The sequence below is a fragment of the Stenella coeruleoalba genome (genome assembly GCF_951394435.1).
Source record: "Stenella coeruleoalba genome assembly, chromosome: 4".
Lineage (NCBI taxonomy): Eukaryota > Metazoa > Chordata > Mammalia > Artiodactyla > Delphinidae > Stenella > Stenella coeruleoalba.
Genome location: NC_137149.1, coordinates 23,363,503 through 23,379,777, shown reverse-complemented (window position 1 = coordinate 23,379,777; position 16,275 = coordinate 23,363,503).

The window sequence follows — 16,275 nt, the reverse complement described above, 5'->3', positions numbered from 1 at the left end:
CTTCAATATGCTAAAACTTTCTTTACAATTATGTAAGCATTCTTTGAATCATTAGATTGTAAGGTATTTATTGTCAGCCTCATTAAACTTCTGATTATGTATATAATTTATGAATATAACTATAAATGGTTATCGATATTATGTATTAAATGATTTAAAACATCATGCATTATTATAAAAAATTAAGCTGTAGATAGAAGGTACACCTAAGCACTTTTTGCAATCACTGTAGCTGCTGCTGTTTTAACTCTTTGGTTAGAGATGGAGTAACACAGTATATTGAAAAGAGCATTCCCCTAGGAATAGCGCGAATTGCTTTAGCTGTGTGATATTGGAAATAAATCATCATATTTCCCTAGGCTATGTTCTCTACATCTGTCAAATAAAAAGATGAAGGGCCTCTATGATCCATTGTATGTATAAATCTTATATTCTGGAAATCTTCATAGATGTACAAGAAACCATAGGAATTGTAGATATCTTTTATTTTCTGCCTTTGTGTTCTGGAATTAGGTTAAAAAGGTCATTTTCTGTCTTTTATTTTTGTAACTCATGCAAGGGAATAAATACAGTGCTTGAAGTCAGCTTTACACAATGAATTATCTTCTAGAGAACATTTAAGAGCACATCTGAGGGTGTAAAATACTTTATAATAATGATGAGAAATAGAAACTTTTTAGCATAACAGACACATTATGATGACCAAAACTACTAATGAGGTTTCAAAACTGTGGAAAATCTTTTAATAATACTTATCTTTTGTACTGATTTTTACATACTACTTAAAATATACTCTGTAAATATTGAGATGACAATTAACCGTAATAAGCTTTCTATATTTTACACCATGTAATTCTTGAATTGCCACTTCCCTCCTCAAAGAAACTCTATCCATATGCATAAATATCAATAAAATACAAAAATATTATGGGAAAGTGTTTTATGCTGCTGTTATTTTAGAAGAGAAATAATAAGTAACTTCACTCTTTATTAATTAAGCAAAAAAGCATAGGAGAATGTCTGCCCTAAAATTGTTTCACCCCATTTTGGTTGTCAAAAGCACAAAGAATACAACATATTACATACAATTTACAATTGTATACACTGGTGTTTTTATCCTGTAATGGATATATTCTATTCTGTAAAACCAAATCCATGTATAATTGTATTTGAGGTTCTTAATAATATAATTTATTTACTGATTGAAATATCCCTAAGGAGAAGAAATATGGTATTTTTTTATGTATATAATATAGTCAGTGTCAAGTTCACTTAGTGACTTTATTTGTTTAAGAAACTCAACTTTCTGGGTTAAATGTAGCTTTAACAGAAAGGATATCTTTAAAATGTAAATTGTCAGTCTAACAGTTTTAAAAGTGAAGTTATATTCAAGATGGTCTATTTCTTAGTAAAACATTATAAAGAAGCTTTTAAAATGTGCTTCATTTATCCCAGAAATAGAATTCTGATTAAAACACATAATGCTGAAAATATACTCCTATCCCACCACTAAATAGATTTCCCCTGTTATTTTCTTGCAGTGAAGAGTTTCATAACTTTGTTTAGAAAAACAACTGAATCATTCCAATGAAGAACTTGCAATGAAGGTCTAATTGGTCTTTGAAATACAGGATTCTTCTTACTAGATACTAACACTGAATGGCTTTTAGTCTTCCACATTTTTACACTGTAATTCAGTGTGTTTAGTTTATCCCTTTTACCTATGTTGATATCCAAAACTGAAAGAGAAGCAAAACAAAAAAAAATTGATTTTTAGAAGAGCATAGTGAATATTTAGTTTAATTAAAAGTATGCAATCCTTGGAAAGCTACTTTTACATTATATTACCATTAGTATTAAATTCTACAAATAGAAATTGACTTTAGACAGTAAATCTGTTTTGGTTCTGACTCCAAAAGTTACAAATTTATATTGTACAATTACACTATTGAACAAAAATAACAAGTGTTTAAATAAATTAGAAAGTGTAAACAACTGATAGACATCATTAGAGGTTTAGGATAGATATTAGAGGTTTAAGATAGACATTAGAGGTTTAGGATAATATAAAAATATTGCAACAGAAAAAATCTTTTCATATAACAAAGTCAGTGAATACACAAAAGAATCTTTGCCTGTTTTGATTATGAAATAAGCAACACCAGATTTCAGTTTTTATGTGAAAAGAAAAATAAGTCTTCAAACCTAAGCAATCATCATATATGTAGAAATCTGTGCTCTTGACTGACAGCCATTTAGCTCTAGACTAAGCTGTAAATGGAAAATGGTTGCATTCCAAATTTCCATTTATAATTGTTTACATCACTATAATTTCACACAGAAACTTTGTGCTGTTATCTGAAAAAAAGCATATAATGCAGCTGAAAAGGAAATTTTAGAATATATTACTAATGAACATGTATCCTTTAGAAGTACCATTTGTTGCACAGTTTTTATAGTTCAGCTTAAAACAAAGAATCTGAACTTTTTAAATTGAAGTATAGTTGTTTAACAATGTTGTGTTAATTTCTGATGGACATCAAAGTGACTCAGTTGTACATTATACATATATATACATTCTTTTAAAAATTATTTTCCATTATGGTTTACCACAGGATTTTGAACATAGTTCCCTGTGCTATACAGTAGGACCTTGTTGTTTATCCATTCCATGCATAATGGTTTGCATCTGCTAAACCCAAGCTCCCAATCCATTCTTCACTGCCCGCCCTTGGCAACCACAAGTCTGTTTTCTATGTCTGTGAGTCTGTTTCATAGATAGGTTCATTGTGTCATATTTTAAATTCCATATATAAGTGATATCATATGGTATTTGTCTTTCTCTGAGTTACTTCACTTAGTATGATAATCTATAAATCCATCCATGTTGCAATATATATTAGTTTACATCCATTATTCATTCATTCCTTCATTTGACAAATAATTATTGAGCATCTACCACGTGCTAAGCACTGTTAAAAGGGCTTGAGATTAGCCAGTGAACAAAATTTGTTTACATTATATCAGATCTATCCCTCATATATAGCTGCTACAAAAGTCAACCCAACTTGGCCACTACTGCTACAAAAAATTGTTTACATTTAATATTGTTCCAAGTAATAACCTGCATTAGTGAACTCCCACAACTTTTTTTAAAGGTCCAGTCTTAAGGACCATACCTGTCCTTAAACATTTTCATCAGGTGAACATTCTGGTCATAATTTTTTTTCATACCAGTAAAGCCTATTATTTAGCCTTCATTAAAATTTATATTTTCCACATAGAATGTTCCGTACTTCTGTTACCTTCCCAGTTTCTTTCAGTTAACTGTTCAAAGCTTTGCACTTTAATGGTTGTCTTGCTGATCTTCTGTACACTGGGAGGAATGATTCAGGATTTCTACATGCTACCATGCCACCAAAGAGACACTCATGGAGTACTGAATAGAATACTAAACGAAGAATAGCTCTGTTCTTAGTGAATCAAGGAAGTCACATCTAAAGAAGATGAATAAAGCCATCTGCTTGAAGTAATTGATGTGAACCAGAAAAAAGACAAAAACATAATCTGTCATTAACTTCAGTAAAATGTTGGCTTCAGTTCCATTACTATGGTTAATACTTGAATGACTACGGTACGATCAATCACCTACTAAATTTCACTTGGCTTATCAGGAAAAAGTAAACAATAACACCTATTTCATAATGCTGATTTTATAATTGTATATACACACACACACAAACACATAATATCTTATATTGAGGTACAGTTTTATAATATTATGTTTCAGGTATACAAAATGATTCACAGTTTTTAAAGGTTTTATTCCATTTATAGTTATTATAAAATCTTGGCTGTATTCCCTGTGCTGTACAAGATATCCATGTAGCTTATATATTTTATACATAATAGTATGTAGCTCTTAATCCCCTACCCCTATCTTGCCCCTCCCCTCTTTTCTCTCCCTACTGGCAAACACTTTTTTGTTCTCCATATCTCTGAGTCTGTTTCATTTTTGTTGTTTTTCACTAGGTTGTTTTTTTTTTTTTTTTTTTAGATTTCACTAGTGAGTGATATCATACAGTATTTGTCTTCTTCTTTCTGGCTTATTTCACTAAGTATAATATCCTCCAAGTCAATCCATGTGTTGCAAATGGCAAAATTTCATTATTTTTTTATGGCTGAGTAGTATACCATTGTAGATATATATGTATATTATGTATACATACATATATATACACACACCACATCTTCTTTATCCATTGATCTGTTGATGGACATTTAAGTTGCTTCCATATCTTCACTATTGTAAGCAATGCAGCTATGAACATTGGGATGCATGTATCTTTTCAAATTAGTGTTTGTTTGTTTTTTTTTTCTGGATATATACTCAGGAGTGGAAATGCTGGATAATACGGTAGCTCTATTTTTATTTTGAAGAAACTCTGTAGTTTTTTCCACAGTGGCTGTACTAACTTATATTCCTACCAACAGTATGCAAGGGTTCCTTTCTCTCCATAGCCTTGCCAACATTTGTTATTTGTGGTCTTTTTGACTATAGCCATTCTTATGGATGTAAGGTGATCTCTTATCGTGGTTTTAACTTGCATTCCTCTGATCAGATATGTTGAGGCTCTTTTAATGTGCCCATTAGCTATCTGTATGTCTTCTTTGGAAAAATGTCTATGCAGGTTTTCTGCCCGTTTTTTATTTGAGATGTTTGATTTTTTTTTGATGTTGGGTTGTATGAACTATTTATATATTTTGGATACTAACACATTATCAGTCACATCATTTGCAAATATTTTCTCCCATTCTGATGGTTGTCTTTTCATTTTGTTGATGATTCCCTTTGTTGTGCAAAAGCTTTTAAGTTTAATTAACAGAGTGCTGTGCCTATGTTTTCTTCTAGGAGTATTACAGTTTCCAGTCTTATATTTAAGCCTTTAATCCATTTTGAGTTTATTTTTGTATATAATGCTAAAGAATGTGGTAATTTCACTCTTTTCAATGTAGTTGCCCAGATTTCCCAGCACCAATTATTGAAGAAACTGTCTTTTCTTCATTGTATATTCTTACCTCCTTTATCATTGATTAATTGGCTATAAGAGCAAGGGTGCATTTCTGAGCTCTCTGTTCCATTCCATTGAACTGTGTCTGTTTTTGTGCCAGTACCATACTGTTTTGATTATAGTAGCCTTTTAGTATAGTCTGATGTCAGGGAACATGATACCACCAGCTATATTTTTCTTTCAAAGGTTTTTTTGGCTATTTGGGGTCCTCTGTGTTTCCATATACATTTTTAAATTATTTGTTCTAGTTCTAAGAAAAATGCCATTGGTATTCTGATAGGGATTGTATTGAATCTGTAGATTGCCTTAGGTAGTATGGCCATTTTAACAATATTAATTCTTCCAAGCCATGAACATGGTATATATTTTCATCTGCTTGTGTCATCTTCAATTTCTTTGATCAATGTTTTATAGTTTTCTGAGGACTGGTCTTTTACCTCCTTAGGTATAGGTTTATTCCTAGGTATTTCATCCTTTTTGATGCAATTATAAATGGGATTGTTGTCTTAATTTCTTTTTCTGATAGTTCATTGTTAGTATGTAGAAGTACAACATATTTCTGAATATTAATTTTGTATCCTGCAAATTACCCCAATTCATTATAGACCTCTAGTAGTTTTTGGTGGCATCTTCAAGATTTTCTATATATAGCATCGTGTCATCTACAAACACTGACAGTTTTACTACTTCTTTTCCAATTCAGATTATGTTTGTTTCTTGTCTGTTTTCTGTAGCTAGGACTTTCAATGCTATGTTGATTAAAAGTGGCAAGAGTGGGTGTGTTCATCTTTTTTCTGATCTTGGAGGAAATGCTTTCAGTTTTACACCATTGAGCATTTTGTTAGCTATGGGCTTGTCATATATAGCCTTTATGTTGATGTATTTTCCCTCTATAGCCACTTGGAGTGTTTTTTTCCTAAATGGATTTTGAATTTTTGTCAAGCTTTTTGTGCATCTATTGAGATGAACAGCTGATTTTCATTCTTCAGTTTATTAATATGATATATCACATTGGTTACATTGTGGATACTGAAACATCCTTGAATCCCTGAGATAAATCCCACTTAGTCATGGTTTATGATCCTTTTAATGTATTGTTGAACTCAGTTTGTTCATTTTGGGGTGAGGATTTTTACAACTATGTTCATCAGTGATATTGGCCAGTAATTTTCTTTTTTGTTATATGTTTGTCTGGTTTTGGTATCAGGGTCATGCTGGCCTCATAAAATGATGTTGGAAGCATTTCTTCCTCTGCAATTTTTTGAATAGTTTGAGAATGATAAGTATTAACTGTTCTCAAAATATTTGGTAGAATCCACTTGGGAAACCTTCTGCTCCTGGACTTTGTTTATTGGCAGTTTTTAAAATTACTGATTCAATGTCATTATGGGTAATTAGTCTGTATGTCTTCTATTTCTTCCTGGTTCAGTCTTGGGACACTATACATTTCTAAGAATTTGTCCATTTCTCCTAGGTTGTCCATTTTATTAGCATAATTGTTCATAGCTGCTTATGATCTTTCATATTTTTGTGGTATAGGATGTAACCTCCTTTTTCCTTTCTGATTTTCTTAATTTGAGCCCTCTTTTTCTTTATTCTTTTTTTTTTTTTGCTGTATGCGAGCCTCTCACTGTTGTGGCCTCTCCCATTGCAGAGCACAGGCTCCGCACGCGCAGGCTCAGCAGCCATGGCCCTCGGACCCAGCCGCTCTGCAGCACGTGGGATCCTCCCGGACCAGGGCACAAACCCGTGTCCCCTGCATCAGCAGGTGGGCTCTCAACCACTGCGCCACCAGGGTAGCCTGAGCCCTCTTTTTCTTAATGTGTATGGCTGAAGATTTATCAATTTTGTTTATCTTTTCAAAGAACCAGTGCTTAGTTTCATTTCTTTTTTCTATTGTTTTTTTAGTTTCTATTCCATTTATTTCTGCTCTGATCTTTGATTTATTTCCTTCCATTAACTTTGGATTTTGTTTGTTCTTCTTTTTCCTGTTCCTTTAGGTATAAGTTTAGGTTGTTATTTGAGATTTTTCTTGTTACTTGAAGTAAGCTTTTATCACTATAAACTTCCCTCTCAGAACTGCTTTTTCTGAATCCCATAGATGTTGGATCATTGAGTTTTCATTTTCATTTGTCTCCAGGTATTTTTTTTATTTCCTCTTTGATTTGTTTAGTGATCCATTTATTGTTTAGTAGCATGTTGTTTAGCCTCTACCTGTTTGTATTTTATGCAGTTTTTTTATCCTTGCAGTTGATTTCTAGTCTCACAGAAAAGATGCTTGATATGATTTCAATTTTCTTATACTTAACACGGCTTGTTTTGTGGCCTAAAATTTGATCTATCCTGGAGAATTTTCCATATGCATTTGAAAAGAATGTGTATTCTGCTACTTTTGGATGGAATGTTCTACATATATTAAGTTCATCTGGTCTAATATGTCATTTAAGGCCAGTATTTCCTTATTGATATTCTTACTGGTTGATCTGTCCACTGATGTAAGTGAGGCATTGAAGTCCCCTACTATTATTCTGTTACAGTCAGTTTCTCCCTTTATGTCTGTTAATACATTCTTTATGTATTTAGGTGCTCCTCTGTTGGGTGCATATATATTTACACTTGTTATATCTTCTTCTTGGATTGATCCCTTGATCATTATGTAATGTCCTTCTTTGTTTCTTGTAACAGTTTTTGTATTAAAGTCTATTTTGTCTGACACACAAATATTACTACCTCAGCTTTCTTTTGATTTACATTTGCATGGAATAAGCTTTTAGATTTCCTCACTTTCAGTCTGTTTGTGTCTTTAGATCTGAAGTGAGTCTCTTGGAGGTAGCATACATATGGGTCTTGTTTTTGTATCTATTCAACCACTGTATAGCTTTTGATTGAAACATTTAATCCATTTACATTTAAAGTGATTATTGGTGTGTGTGTTCTTATTTTCATTATGTTAATTGTTTTAGGGTTGATTTTTTGTTCTTTATTGTTTCTTTTGTTTCCTTCTCTTGTGATTTGATGACTATCTTTAGTGTTATGTTTGGATTCCTTTCTCTTTTTTGTGTGTGTATCTATTACAGATTTTTGGTTTGTTTTTATGATGAGGTTTATGTATAGCAATATGTATATATACATGATTGTTTTAAGTTGCTGATGTCTTAATTTCAAATTCATTTTAACAACCCTACATTTGTACTCTCCTCCCCTTATAATTAGTGTTTTTACCTTCATATTTTACATCTAATTTTTTTGTGTATCACTTAACTGCCTATTGTGTATATAGATGATTTTACTACTTTTGTGTTTTAACTTTACTACTAGCTTTCTGAGTGCATGATTTACTACCTTTACTCTGTATTTGCCTTTATCATAATGCTGTTTGAAAAATCAGCAAGATAATGTAAATAGAGAATCTGGAACCATGTTTGGAGACCAGCAGGCACTTTGGGAAAGTTACAAACTATAAAACAGGTTTATTTTATAATTATATTAGGTCACTGTTTTTTGTAGTTAAAACTTCAGGAATGACTTCTTACCAGAAAAAGGGATAACAGTGATCTTTTATGAATAAATTTCTTTCTTATATGTGAGGGCAGAGACTCTCAAAGTAATCATATAAATTTTTATAGAACAATAAAATGAATTAAAAGGAGTTTCCACAGGTAAATGTTTTCCACAGCTGCCAGGCACAATTTTGTTTACCTAATATTTACTTTGTATTTGAAAGTTTTGAAATTTATGTACAGCAGTGTCCCTCTGCAGTTAAAATTTAAAAGTTGCTATCACATGCAGCTGGAGCATCCAATAAAAACAAGAAGGCTTATTTTATGGGCTTATTTTTATGTAAGTAGTTTATTTTTTCACTTTCCTCATCTTAAACGGTTAATAATTTGTGACTAAAAACATTTATACATGAAAAATGTATTTATAAATTCAGCTAGCTTAGTAACTCCCCAAGGGTCATTTTTTATATTCTAAAAATAAATATTATGATTACTTAGAATACTTAAAAATTAGATATTTAATCCACCATGGTTATCTTTGCTGCATTTTTTTCAGTTTTATTGAGATATATTTAACTTACATCATTGTACAAGTTTAGGGTACACAACATAATGGTTTAATTTACAGCTGTAGTGAATGATTACCTCAATAAGCTTGGTTAGCATCCATCATTACCTATAGATAGAATTAAAAAGCCAAAAAAAAAGTTCTGGTGATTAGAATTCTTAGGAACTACTATCTTATCTTTCAGATATGTCAAACAGCAGCCTTAACTATAGTCATCATGCTATACATTACATTCCTATTACTTAATTTCTCTTATAACTGGAAGTTTGTACATTTTGACCACCTTCCTCCAATTTTCCTGCTCCACATCCTCTGTCTCTAGTAACCACAAATCTGATCTCTTTTTCTATAAATATTTTTTAAGATTCCACATATAAGTGAGATCATACAGTAGTTGTCATTTTCTGATTTATTTCACTTAGCATAATGCATTCAAGGTCCATCATGTTATGGCAAATGGCAGATTTCCCCATTTTTGTGGATGAATAATATTCCTGTGTGTGTGTGTGTGTGTGTGTGCGCGCGCACATGTGCATGTGAACTTCTATTCCCATTCATGTCTCACTGGTTATTGAGGTTGTTTCCACATCTTGGCTGTTATAAATAATGCTGCAGTGAATATGGGTGTAGAGATATCTTTTCCAGTTAGTGCTTTTGTTCCCTTTTGATATATTTCTAAAAGTGAAATTGCTGGCTCATAGGGTAGTTATATTTTTCATTTTCAGAAGATTCTCCATGCTGCTTCCATAGTAGTTGTACCAGTTTACAATCCCACCAACAGTGCACAAAGGTATCCTTTTCTTCACAATCTTGTCAGCATTTTTTATCTCTTGTCTTTTTGATGATGGTCGATCTAACAAGCATGAGATGATATCTCATTTTGGTTATGATTTACATTTCCCTAATAAATAGTGATTTTGATCATCTTTCATGTACCAGTTGGCCATTAATATATCTTTGAGGAAAAGGTCTATTCAGGTCTTTTGTTCATTTTTAATTTGATTTGTAAAAATATCGAGCTGTATAACTTCTTTGAATATATTGGATATTAACCTCTTATTGATATATGGTTTCCAAATAATTTTTCCCATTTTATAGGTTGTCTTTTTACCTTGCTGATTTTTTAAAATTCTATGCAGAAGTTTTACAGTTTGATGTAGTCCCACTTCTTTATTCTTGATTTTGCTGCTTATGTTTTAGGTGTCATATCCCAAAAATCATTGAAAAGACCCATATCAAAGAGTTATTTTTCTATTTTTCTTAGTCTGTCATGGTTTCCAGTCTTACATTTCAGTCTTTAATCCTTTTCAAGATCATTTTTGTGAGTGGTTCAAGATAGGGGTCTAGTTGCATTCTTTTACATGTGAATATCCAAGATGGCCTTTTCACCATTGAGTATTCTTGGCTCTCTTGTTAAATCTAGTTGGCTGTATATACTTGAGTTTACTTTTGTTCTCAGTTCTTATTTCTGTTTTACTGATCTATTTGTCTGTTTTTATGCCAGTACCATACTGTTTTAATTACTATAACTTTATAGTATAGCTTGAAATCAAGAAGTAGGATGACTCTCACTGTTTTTCTTTCTCAGGATTGCTTTTATTATTCAGGGTGTTGCAATACATATTTTAGAATTGTTTCTCTGACTTCTGTTTAAAAAAAATCATTTGGAATATTGATAGGGATTGCATTGAATCTAAAGCTGGCTTTTGGACATTTTAACAATATTAATTCTTCCTATTCATGAACACAAGAAATCTTTCCATTTATTTGTGTAATCTTCAATATCTATCACCAATGTCTTATAGTATTCAGAGCAGAGATGTTTAACCTCCTTGGTTAATATTATTCCTATATATTTTATTGTTTTTGATGCTATCATAAATGGGATCATTTTCTTTATTTTTCAAAAAATATATTAGTATGTACAAGTGTTACTGATTTTGGTGTTTATTTTGTACCCAGCAACTTTAATGAATTTGTTGATTAGATCTGATAGATTTTAGTGGAGACTGGGATTTTCTAGATATAAAATTATGCTATTGGCAAATAGAATTTAACTTCTTCCTTTTTAATTCCAATGCCATTTATTTATTTATTTGTTTGTTTGTTTGTTTGCCTGATTGTTCTGGAAAGTACATCCATTACTGTGTTGAATAGGAGTGTGAGAGTGTTGGCATCCTTGTGTTGTTCATGGCCTTAGAGTAAAAGCTTTTAACCTTTCACCATCGAGTATGTTAGCTGTGGGCTTATATATGCACATTATATATATATATATATATATATATATATATATATAAAATGTGCATATATATATATGGCTTTATTATGTTGAGGTACTTGTCTTCTATACCTATTTGTTTAGAATTTTTATCATGAACAGATACTAAGTTTTCTCATGCTTTATCTGTGTCTATTGAGATGATTAAATGATCTTTTTTCTTTCATCATGTTAATGTGATGTATCACATTTGTTTGTATACATTGAACCATCCTTGCATCCCAGGTATAAATTCCACTTGATCATGGTGTTTGATCCTTTTAATGTGCTGCTGAATTGAGTTTGCTTGTATTTTCTTGAGAATTTTTCCATCTGTATTCATCAGGAATGTTGCCCTGTAGTTTTCTTGTCTGGTTTTCCTTTTCTGGCTTTGGTGTATAGCTAATCTGAGCTTCTAAAATGAGTTCGGAAGTTTTCCCTCCTTTTCAATTTATTGGAAGAGTTTGAGAAAGATTGGCATTAATTCTTTAAATGTTTGGTAAAATTCATCAGTGAAACTACCTGGACCTGAGATTTTCTTCATTGGGAGATTTTTGATTACTGGTTAAATGCCCTTACTAGTAGTCTATTCAGACTCTCTATTTCTTCCTCATTCAGTCTCAGTAAGAATTTTTTTCCATTTCTCCTGGGTTGTCCAGTTTGTTGGTGTGTAGTTCATAATATGATTATTTGTGATTTCTGTGGTATCAGTCGTAACGTCTCCTTTTTCATTTATACTTTTGTTGTTTTGGTCCTCTTGTCTCCTTGGTTAGTCTAAAGTTTTGTCAACTTCATCTTTTCAAAGATAAGTCTTTTCAAAGATAAACAAAACTAAGAGTTGAATAGTTATCTTTTCTGTTTTTCTACTCTCTATTTCAATTATTTCTGTTCTAATTTTTAGTATTTCCTTCTGTTAATTTTGGGCTCAGTTCATTTCTTTCTAGTTTTTATTAGGCATAGAGTTAGATTGTTTTGGGGGATGTTTCTTGCTTCTTAATTTAGGCATTTATTACCGTGAACTTCATCCTTAGAACTGCTTTTGCTGCATGCCATAAGTTTTGGTATGTTGTTTCTATTTTTGTTTGTCTCAAGATATGTTTAAATTTCCCCTTCAATTTTTTCTTTGATCCATTGGTTGTACAGAATTCACAAGAATTCACATACAAGAATACAAGAATTCACATATTCTTGAATTTTGCAGTTTCCTCTTGTTATTGATTTCTAGATTCATTCCATTTGTGGTCAGAAAAAATAACTGATACTCGGTATCATTTCAATCTTCTTGAACTTCCTAAGATTGTTTTGTGGCTAACCTATTGACTATCTAGGTGGTATTCCATGTGAACTTGAGAAGAATGTGTGTTCTGCTGTTGTCAGATAGAATGCTCTGATAATGTCTGTTAGGTCCATTTGATCTATGGTCTTGTACAAATTCACTGTTTTCTCATCGATTCTCTGTCTGGATGATCTGTCCCTTGTTGACAGTGGGGTATTAAGGTCTCTAACTATTTTGGCATTGCTCAAATTTCTCACTTTAGCTCTGTTAATTTTTGCTTTATGTATTTAGGTGTATTTAGATATTGGGTGTGTAAATATTTACAATTATATCTTCCTGATGGATTGATCCCTTTATTATTATATAATCTTTTTTTCTCTTTTTACCATTTTTGGTTTAGTTTATTTTGTAACTACTCCTGCTTTTACTTCTTTTACTTTTACTTCTCCTCCCCTCACATGTTAGGTTATGAATTTTACAGTTGACTTTTTTTTATATTTTCTAACTAACAAATTATTGTAGTTATGTTTATTTTTACTACATTTGTTTATTTTAACTTGTAAACTAGAGTTTTTAAGTGAGTTACAACCGCCATTACCATGTTATAGAATATGACTTTGACTATATATTTAGCATTACTAGTGACTTATGTTTTTATAATGTTAATTCGTCCTTTATTTCCACTCTATAAACTCCCTTCAGCATTTCTTGTAAGGCAGGTCTAATAGTGATGAGGTCCCTCAGCTTTTGTTTTTTCAGTAAGGTCTTTATCCTTCCTTCATTCCTGAAGAACAGCTTCACCTGGTATTGTATTCTTGGTTGACATGGGTTTTTTTTCAATATTTTGAATAATGTCATCCCATTCTGTTCTGACCTGAAAAGTTTCTATTGAGAAATTCACCCATGGTCTTATGAGGATTCCCTTGTATGTAACTTTTCTCTTTTCTCTTCCTGATTTTAAAATTCTTTCTTTGTCTTTGATTTTTGATAATTATAAGTGTATTGTTGAAGTCCTATTTGGTTTAAGCTATTTGAGATACTCTGTCCCTCTTGTAACTAGATGTCTATTTCTCTCTCCAGGTCTGGGAAATTTTCAGCCAGCATTGCTTCAAATAAACATTCCATCCTTTTCTCTCTCTCCCCTCCTTCTGGAATTTCCACGATGCAAATACTGTTTCTTTTCAGTGTGTCCTTTAAGTCCTAGTAGGCTTTCTTCACTCATTTTATGTTTATTTTTACTTTCATTTTTATTTATTTATTTATTTTGCTTCACTGACTATTGATAATCTCAAATATTCTCTCTTCCAGGTCACTGATTTTTTTTCTTTTGCATGATCAAGCCTGCTTTTGAAACTTTCTATTGAATCCCTCAGTTCATCTATGTTATCTTTCAGCTTGTATTGTGTTTACTAAGATCTCTGGGTTTTGTAATGATTTCTATTTCTTTGTTGAACTTTCTTGTTTTGTTTATTCATTGTTTTCCTAATTTTGTTGTCTGTGTATTGTTATAGATCCCTAAACTTCTTTAAGAGGATTATTCTGAATTCTTTTTCTGATAGTTCATAGATCTCCATTTCTTTAGGGTTAGTTATTAGAACTTTATTAGTTCCTCTTGCAGTGTCATATTTAGGCATTTTTTTGTGTGTGATTCTTCATTTCTTACAATGTTATCTGCACATTTGAGTAAATGGTCTCCTCTTCCAGACTTGGCAGATTCACTTTGGCAGAGACAGTTCTTCACCAATCAGTTCAGCTTGGGTTTCTGGACATGGAGGCTGGTATTATCCTGGGACAGGTGGGTTGGTCTTGCTATCAGAATCTTTTGGATGATGCCATTGTTCTAGCTCTGAGATGAGGGTGTGGTGGATGTGCCACTGACTGAGAACTGCTGGATAGGACTGCTGGCTTGGTTCCCTGCCCTAGTAAGGCTTCACCATTGCCTGGATTCTCTGGTCAGGCTTACTAGATGGTTGTGACTGTTTACAATATTTAGCAATAGGTGTGATTATGAATTAGCTTCCCTGCCCTGGGTGGGGGGCAGCAGGATGGCCCAGGGTCTGTATGACTCATTGTTTGGGGACTCAAATCAGGCAAGAGTGTACACCAAATTCCATGACAGGTGAGGCTACTGGCTTTGCTCTGCAGACAAGGAAAACCATGGGCTGTGCTCTATGTTCATGTGCCCCTGTAAGCAGGGCTGTTGGATGTGCTATGTAACTTCCCATATGCTCTGATAAGGTTCCCCTGTCAGCAGGCTGAAGGCTATATTCAGCAATAAGTGAGAATACAAATTAGTTTTCCTACTGAGACTCAGTTGGAGAAGCAGTTTCAAAACCACTAGGGTACTTTGTTTGTGGTCATGAATCAAGCCAACCCATGCCCCAAGTTCCCTGGCCAGACAGTGTTAATGGTTTTGCTCTGGGAGTCATCAGCTCAGCCTACCTTCTTCTCTGCTCAAATGTTGCTGTGTTACACAGCAACTTCCAGGTGTACTTGTGAGTCCTTCCTGTCAAATGGAGTCGGGTGCCTCGCTCCACAGTGAGTGGAGCTATGACTCAGTTCTCCTGCCTGGGAAGGACTGGAAGGGATCACTTCAGGCAACTCCCAAATTTTCTCAAACAGGCTTTCTGGTTGTGAGCTCCACAGCAGGTGAGACTACACATCAGCTCTTTTGCCTGTGCATGGTAGACAAGGTTCCAGGACCAGCAAAACTTCTCATTAGAGGACCAAATCAAGCTGGCTTGCACCCCACTGAGTTCTCTGGTGAGATTGTACACCAGCTTGGTTCTGAAGATGAGTAAATCTGCTGTTTGGGATTACTACTTAGACTCTACAGGTAGGAACTCTGTCTACCGAGATCCAGGAGCTGTTTTTTGCAAGTCCTCTCCTCCATTCTCCATCACAATCAGATACTCAGTGGTTGAGTCCCACAGATTTCCCTGCAATCTCCATGGGGCAGAACCAGAGTAGGGGGTCCCATGAAGCCATCCACAATGTTGCTGTGGTGGATGTCATTCCTGGGCTTTTTTCTCACTGGAGAAACAGTGTGCTCATGGGAGGTCTCTCAGCCTGATGTTGTGCACCCTTGGGAGGGGCAATGCAATCAGCTTGTAGCTATTCCTCTTACCTTTCTAACACAGTCTGTCTTTTTCTCTGTGGTTCCGGGGTTTAGGAGTAGTGGTTCCAGCCTCACTCCTGGGTTCTACGATTCTCTCAGTGGTGCCTTATCCATAAGTAGCTGTTAGCTATTCTTCTTTTGAGGGAGAGCAAAATCAGGAATGACCTATATCACCATCTTGTTAATGTCATGCCCCAGCTACATGTTTTTCTCACGTAAATTTATGTTTTTAACTGACGATAATCTGAGCTGAAGTATTTGTTTCTCTACTTAGGTGATTCTGAGATTTATCCTTTTGAGAATGGCTGGCTGATAAAATGATAGCTGTCCCCATTCCTTTTTCCCATGTTGAAACTAACTTATAAAAATGTAGGTATGGGGCTTCCCTGGTGGCGCAGTGGTTAAGAATCCACCTGCCAATACAGGGGACATGGGTTCGAGCCCTGGTCCGGGAAGATCCCACATGCCGCGGAGCAGCTAAGCC